This window comes from Stegastes partitus, unplaced genomic scaffold (genome assembly GCF_000690725.1).
Source record: "Stegastes partitus isolate 25-593 unplaced genomic scaffold, Stegastes_partitus-1.0.2 Scaffold1258, whole genome shotgun sequence".
Classification (NCBI taxonomy): Eukaryota; Metazoa; Chordata; class Actinopteri; family Pomacentridae; genus Stegastes; species Stegastes partitus.
In genome coordinates, this window is record NW_007578989.1 from 102,945 (window position 1) to 111,130 (window position 8,186).

Below are 8,186 nucleotides of genomic sequence, written 5' to 3' on the forward strand. Positions count from 1 at the left end.
AGGATGTGTGTCACAGAATCACTGAAGCTCCTCCTCTGTGCTACTCAGTTCTCTGTTGAAGGGGAACAACTTTGACTCTCAGATTCTGCTGCTGTGGAGGCCCCTGGTGGCCCCAAGCTGTTGTCTCCAGCTCCAGTTAGTAATGAAGGAGTTCAACGACAACAAAAGCAACAGTTTACATCAATCTTTTTGAGTTACGACAACTTCTGATGACATCATGTTCAACTAACAAACTACATTGAGTTAGATGAATTAGTTTAAGGTATTTTTTAATTCACTCTCTAAAATTGTCCAGCTATGTTATGGCAGATTATGACAGATTATGACAGTTATCTCAATTTGAACTTACTTTGAAACCAACTAACACCAGAATCTGAGTGTAAATCACAAACAATATTAAGTTGATGACATGACCATCAATATTATGTTCCCCTGGCAACTCTAAAGGTTTGTCTAAATCAGTTAATCTGATGTGTTAACTTTTAACTACATACTTAAATAAGTACTGAGAATAGGTCCCTTTTATTCCATCAGTTGGAGCTCTTGCAGCTATTGTGGGTGCAACAGAGGACGTGTTCAGATTCTGATTGGTGTCGTCTTAGAAGGAGGATGAAATGAGGCTCTGAGGTGAAAGGATGCAGTCATGTTGTGCTTCTAAAGCTGGTTGTGGGACAAGTCAGAGCCACTGGGCCAGAATTACACATTTCTAGATGCTTGGCTGAAATACACCATCTGGACCAAAGCATCACATCTTCATCATTGATTTCAGGTGTCTGAGTCAGACCCACTGTCACAGCTGAACTCAATCAGGTGAAATCAAGCACCTGCAGTCCACATGCAGTCAGACAGACCATTCCTAGTGGGATCAGTTTGGGGAAGGTCCTCCTCTGCTCCAGCATGAAACAAGATCCATGAAGACATGGTTTGGTGAGTTTGGTGTGGAAGAACTTGACTGTTCTGCATAGAGCCCTAAACCCATCCAACACCTTTGAGATGAACCAGAACAGAGATTGTGATAATGCCTCAAGAGCTGTAAACGTTTTGATGGCCTGAAGGTCCAGTTTTTGGATGTTTATCTCGTAACATAGGAAGCCTGTTGTTGCTTACTGTGTGACACCAGCATTGTGTTTCTCCACCTGTATGTGTGTCTGGATGTAACTTTTGTTGGATTTGTTTCATGATCCTTTAATTTGTGGTTTCATCAGATAGTGTTGGCCTGTTCTATCTTTCCATCTTGTTTGACTTTCATGTTTTGAAATTCTTTTTGGTCATATTTTTCTCATTATCCAATCGTGTTTTTAGATTTCAGGTGGAATTTTCTGAGGTTTTGTTGATGATTTGGTCTCTGAGAACTCGTTTATTGTTCTGTCCATCTGTAGGCCTACTGTCAGACTTCTCAACACCTATTGTCACATACAAAATGACATGTAGTGTTAGAGCAGGCTTCTGAAACCCGCCTTTGGGTTGTTCTTCATATTTTAACAACTATTACTATTCTTTTAAAGAGATTCTATGGAGGTGTTTGGTCATCACTGACTTTAATTTGTAGTTTAAAAATTGATAATTAAAAATATTAGTAATACAATCCACATTAAAGCGCCTCTTTGTCTGATTAAAGTATCTTGTGAATGTAATAAGGTTTGTTAGAGGAGGCAAAGAATCCATAACAGCAGGTGGCTTTATTTAATCACAACTGAAAGTATCTAGAACTTGTAAATGTATGTAGCAGTAAATAATTGTCTTTTCAGCATATTTAAATACAGTAAAACAGTGTCATTTTACAATCTAAATATTCAACATTATTAACTCCTTTACATACAGAAGAGGGCAGAAAGGGTGAAGCCTCCACCCTCCATCTCTATCCCAGACACTGGAGGTTTTATTCAACTATGAAAGAAACAGTTTGTGATATTTTTCTGACATCACAGTGAAGCAATCAGCACATCACTGTAAGATCTGACTGAAATCTGCTCTGCACGCTCTTTAAAGTCATGCTTTTATCGGTACTTTACTCTCTGGCCGATGATGTTCGATATGAGATGGAATCAAAAATTATCAACCAGCTCCACTGCAGTTTCTTAAATTCTCACTAAACACACCCTTAAACACGAACACTCTTCAAATAGCAAAGTGAAAGTGAAATTCAACTGAAACTGCAGCCTCATTCCAGCAGAGAGAAGAACACATGCAGGACAGTCATCCATTCNAACCAGGAGTGTCGACCAAAGTGAGCTTTCTGCCACTGACGGATCCTGACTTTGCTTGACAAATACTTGCTTGTGAGTCAAGAAAGTTGACTTTGAATACATTCTCTCCAAGTATGGTGTTAGCAAGGCTGCTCTTCCCAGATCCAGTTTTCCCCAGAAGGACAATCCTCACTGTGTTTGGCTCTAGGAGAGAATATTACTATCAGTAACACTGTACTTGTTCTTTCTCCCTGTTCATGTCACTTGGTGTTTAAAAATTAGACACTGTAAAAATAATAAAGGGATTATCAATGCATTATTTTGTTGTTGTTCTTTGTTTGTTTTTACAATTTTATAGATTGCAGTGGACCAGAGACCAAACTGAAAAAAGCCAAAAAATAAATAAAATAAAACGTTCAAAATCTGGCAGAAAAGGTGTCAGGAATAATAATATGTTCAAAACTGTTAAATCCTGTGATGTTCAAAAACAACCAGGAAAAATGTGATGCCTATGCTGCCAGATAAAAAAAGAAATCTGTAAAACAAAAATAATGTTTTTTAAAAAAAACTGTAAATGAACACATGTATATACATGCTTTGCTGTTATTTAACAGAACCAGGTTCAGAGTTAATTATTGTATTTAATTAAAAATTAATACACACAAGAAGACATTTTGAAACCTATCTGTCCTATCTAACTAATCTATCTAACTGGATGCAGCTTTACCAAGAAATGATAAATTGATAAAATATGGAAATTAAAACAGGAAATGATGTCACTTAGGAGGAGACGCTGCTTCAACATCTACAAACTCTTTGGGTGCAACAAACACAGCAGATTATAAAAGACTTGAAATGAATGTCAACAATGTGTAGGTGTGTAAGTGTAAATACACCTGTCCAGGTGGCCCTACACAGTATATATACATATATTAGTGTCCAACCTTCACACATCTGCATTTTGCTCTGAGCGAGGGGGAATTGTTCCATGAAGTATGACATATCCACAAGTTAATATGACCTAACAATTAAAACTCTGGATCATCACACACACTGTTAGTAAGCTACTGTAGTTCTGTAAGAATGTATGCTGTGGTAAAACATGATGAGATGTGCTGCTGTTACACACAACAACAAGGTTTTGAAGACATGAAGATATGAAAGTTCTAATTATATAAAATATAAAGATAAACATCTGTTCTGAACTTCAGACTAATTATCTCCAACACTTCCTATACCTNGACAAACTTGAGTGAGCTTGAGTGGCTTTGCAGAGTAGTGTAGCTGATGTAGAGTTTCTAATGAAAAAAAGACTATTTTGTCCTTTTCGCTGCATGTTTGTAAAATGCTGAAATTAGATCCACAGTAGAACCAAAAACCCAAAGCTCCATGACAGTGTGTGTGTTTGTAGGTGGCAACAGTACAGTATTAAACCACAAATATGAAACCAAGTGTTTAGCTGAACCAATAAAGGTTTTATTTCAAAGCACATGTGGTGGAATCTGCAACAGCCTTTGTTGCTCCCTTGAGTCTTGCGATCACCAAAGAAATGAAATAAGACGAGATGAGGTGTCAAAGACAACAGGAAGCAGATTTTAATTTGGAATCAACTGACATCCCTTGGTAGAACTCTGTTTTCACTTTGACATTAAAGAGTTGTTCTTTGTTTGTTTTATTTTCTATTTTTTTGGTAAATTCCCATCAATAAAAGTAAAGGAAAAGCTTGTATTGACTGTGGTCCAGTGTTAAAACGCAAATAAAATAGAACATTTCCAAGGGGGTTGACTATTTTCTGCATGATAATTGTGTCAACAGTTATCATCTAGGGTTAATGTAAAAACAATGGCTGGATTTAAACTTAAAACAGAGTAGATGACCACCAGCGAGTCCTTAGTTTGGAAAAACAGGCAAACAGACATGTTAGACTTTTTAAAGGGTTAAAGCAAAGACTTAACAAGAGGAACTATTATTTCTCGTTTCTGTTTTGATCTCATCTTGGAGCTTTTGAAACTGTGCACGTCAACTGTTTACGGTCTGAGAACACAGACATGGCATAGACATGGTTTACCTCAAACTGCTTTGCTGTGTGGACAATTCACTGTTTCAGCACATTTTATCATGTCCGATAGCAGAAACACTTCCTTTGTGTTGGAAGAGATTGGTACATGTTAGAAGACAGTATGTCAGAGTGACAGCAAAACTTACAGAGAATCAGTCAAAACACTGGTGGTGATTGAGCAATCAAAATGTATTTCATAAAAGCAAGATAAAGCAAAGAACTGTCATTACAAACTCTCTTGATGATGAAATTGTACATTTGGATTAGTAAATCTGCATCTGAGAAACAAAAAAAAACTCACAGGTGTTAAATGAAATTTAAAAAGAGGAAAGAAAAACATCATCTTTCATTACAAATCACAGAAAATCAACATCCACAGTCATAATTTTTTTTTTAAGGTTTTAATAATCCAAACTCAGTTACTTCCTATAACTCATGCATATACTTTGTCCTAAGAAACATCTTACTGAGGGTTCTATAAAGACCTTATTACATCCACACAACAGTTTAATCAGAAAAAGAAGTGCTTTTATGTGGATTCTATTATTAATATCATTAAAGACCATTTTAAAACTACTAATAAAATGCAGTGATGATCAAACACCCCTATATAGGTTTAAAAGTCTGTTCCAACACTATATGTCATTTTCTATATAAGAACAGGAGTTAAAGATCTCCTCCTCCTCGTTGCTTATGTCAGTAACTGACAATAAACCTACAGATGCACAGAGAACAATCAGCCTCTTCGAGGAGACCAAATCATCAACAACACCTCATAAAACTCCACCTGGCAGGAGGAGACAGTTAATATATAATGTGTGTTGAGGTGAAATTCTCCTTCACGTACTCATGATTGGATAATAAGAAAAAACACGACTAAAAAGAAGCTTCAATCATGTAGACAAGGAAGGTAGAAGAATAGAAAATGCCAACATGATCTGATTAAACCACAAAATCCTTAAAGGATCCTAAAAACATCATCAAGGTGAACAGAGTCACCAGTAGAACACAGACATGCTGATAAATGGACAAAGGCCGTCAGTTTAAAGCCTCACAAACAATTCTTGATCTTGATCTTGATATTTATGTGTCGTCATGGCAGCAGAGCCCAACAATCCTCTAGATGTGGGTTTTGATCTGAGTGGTGCAAAGCTCAATTGCAATCTTTTTTTTTTTTTTTTTGGAATCAAGCAACGTTTCCATCTCACTTTACAGTTGCTTTGGGCTTTTTAGCATTTCCACACCTTCGACTGACTTGATGACAGCCTTACCTGTGTTCTGTACTGCCTCCCATACTGAGTCTCCTTTATCAGCTGCTTTATACCCTACATAACCTCCCACTACTGCACCTGCAACAACACCAACTCCTGCAGCTGCAGCTAATTCAACACTTGCTGGCATTTTCTTAAGACGTGCGACAACTGCTGTAATCGCACATGGTGCACCCAATAAAGCTCCCAACAATACTCCTGTGGTGATGCCAGCTGCCTTCTTGAGAAAATTTGAGACATTGCTCTTTGCCTGCTGTCTGCTATCTTCTGGTGACATGCCTACTGATGAGCTTGTAATGCACTCTACCTGTTCTTGTATTGCTTTCCTCACTGATTGCAGCATCTCATTGATGTAGTGCCCTGCACTCTTCGCCATTTGTTTTACTGTATCGAGCAGCTTTGCTACCTGGACCTGGTTGTTTCTGTATTCATCCTGCTGGTTGTTCTTCCAGTACTTATTATCAACAACATGGCAGCGGTTCCCACATTTCTCCAAGAGATCACACAGACGCTTATTTTCATTGACAAACCCCTCAATCTTCATGTTGTCTGGAAGCTGATCACCGTGAGTGAAGACAACTACAGCGTGTTTGAAAGCTTCTTCAGAAAAATACTCTGTTAACCTGGAAACAACCTCGTTCTCATGCTCAGTGAATCTCTCAACTTTAAATAAAATGAGAAAAGCATCAAGCCCATCACAGCTCTCTATGATAGAATCTATTATCTCAGACTTCAGCTCATCATCAGACGTGCGATTGTCAAAGAAACCAGGAGTATCAATCACAGTGATTAATCCTCCATTAACCAGTTCGGTTTCTTTCTGACATGTACTTGATCCAGAGTTTGCAGTATCATGTATAGCAAACACAGGCACTCCAAGTATTGTTTGGCCCAAGCTGCTTTTCCCAGCTCCAGTTTTCCCCAGCAGGGCCATCCTTATGTCTTGTGCTAGAAGAGAATAATGACATATATCATATATCAACAGTACTTTGTACACACAGCAGTCAGGAATCACTATAAACAGGAACATTTGTGGTCTGAATGTTTTCTGTGTCTACAAGTTCATGCAGTTTCTGAGCCTCTGTTGTTGTGTATTCACCATATCATAATTGTGGGATGTTATGGGCACATAACTTTTTGTACCAGTGTGAACACAGTAGAGATCGGGTTGCTGGGTTGCGCATGTGTGTTATTGTTGTGATGAAAAGCATGGCTATTAAAGAGTATGGAATGAATGTCTGTGTGTGTCCACCTGGTAAATACACTACAGTTGTCTTGTGAAATAACCATTCACAAGGTTTTTCAAGATAATTTCAGTAAAGGTGGACAACAAATGGACAAGCACTGGTTTAAGTGTCTTTGGCAGCATTAGAGGCCAAACACTCAAAATCCTCCTGGGATCCAATGACAGTGAGAACAGTAGAACATCAGGAAAAGACTGAAGTTAGTCTGCTGCTTTTTAGTCTTTACATCTGAAACTGACAGGAGTGTATGAAGAAGTTATGGGGCCTGTAGATAAGCAAGTAACAATTTACATACATATGAATCTGTAGTCAAAGCTCTGTCAGGTTTTACTGATAGATAATCTTACATAGCTGATTCATTCATGTTGGTCTAAATATTCCTCCAACTTTTCGCAGCGTTTCAGGAGCTCACCTTGTGTCACGTCCTCAGGAACAGATGTGGAATCTGCTGCTGCTCTGCTCTCTGTGGCTGTTTCTGAACCTGAGGACAAAGTGTTTCATGATGTTCAGCTTTGCCAGGAGAAAGCAAATCTTTTTCTTTAAAAAAATTCTATTTCTGCAGTCAGTGCAAATGAGTATGTGCAACAAATCCCCTGTTTATAAAGTAAGTGCAACATTTATGGTGCAAAGGGTCAGGATGTGCAAATACAGTAGTGCAAAGACTGCATGAAGTCATTGTATTAAGAGGAGGACAAAAGGGGTTCAGTGGAAGTAGATTGGAATTGCTAAGCAGTCTTATGGCCTGGAAATATGTGGTTGTGAATATTCTCATTTGTAGAGCAGAACCTCCAGAACCTGCTGTGGATCCATTTAGTTGGTACACAAACTGAAGGTGGTTCAGTGTGAAGAAAAGAGTGGATCTGATGTGGTTTGATCATTTGGATTTAGGTGGCAGGTTTTTGTTTTGTTTTTTTAATTTTAAAAGAGGGACATTTGTCATGCATTTGGAATCAAAAATACGTCAACTTATAAGTTAATCTATTTAACATGCAATAAAAGCCTATAATGAATACCAATAAATATGTTGCACATATTCCTTCAAGCCTCAAATATCTCTCATGTTTCCTTACAGGTCACTGTAAACAGCATTATAGGTCAGAAGTCTATATTTAAATGACACTTGATAAAATATGCTAGACATGTGTCTTTCCTGCCCGTCACACAACACTTCTCACTAGACTGGATGCAGCTTTACCAGGAAATGATGTCACTTAGGAGGAGACGCTGCTTCAACATCTACAAACTCTTTGGGTGCAACAAACACAGCAGATTATAAAAGACTTGAAATGAATGTCAACAATGTGTAGGTGTGTAAGTGCAAATGCACCTGTCCAGGTGGCCCTACACAGTATATATACATATATTAGTGTCCAACCTTCACACATCTGCATTTTGCTCTGAGCGAGGGGGAATTGTTCCATGAAGT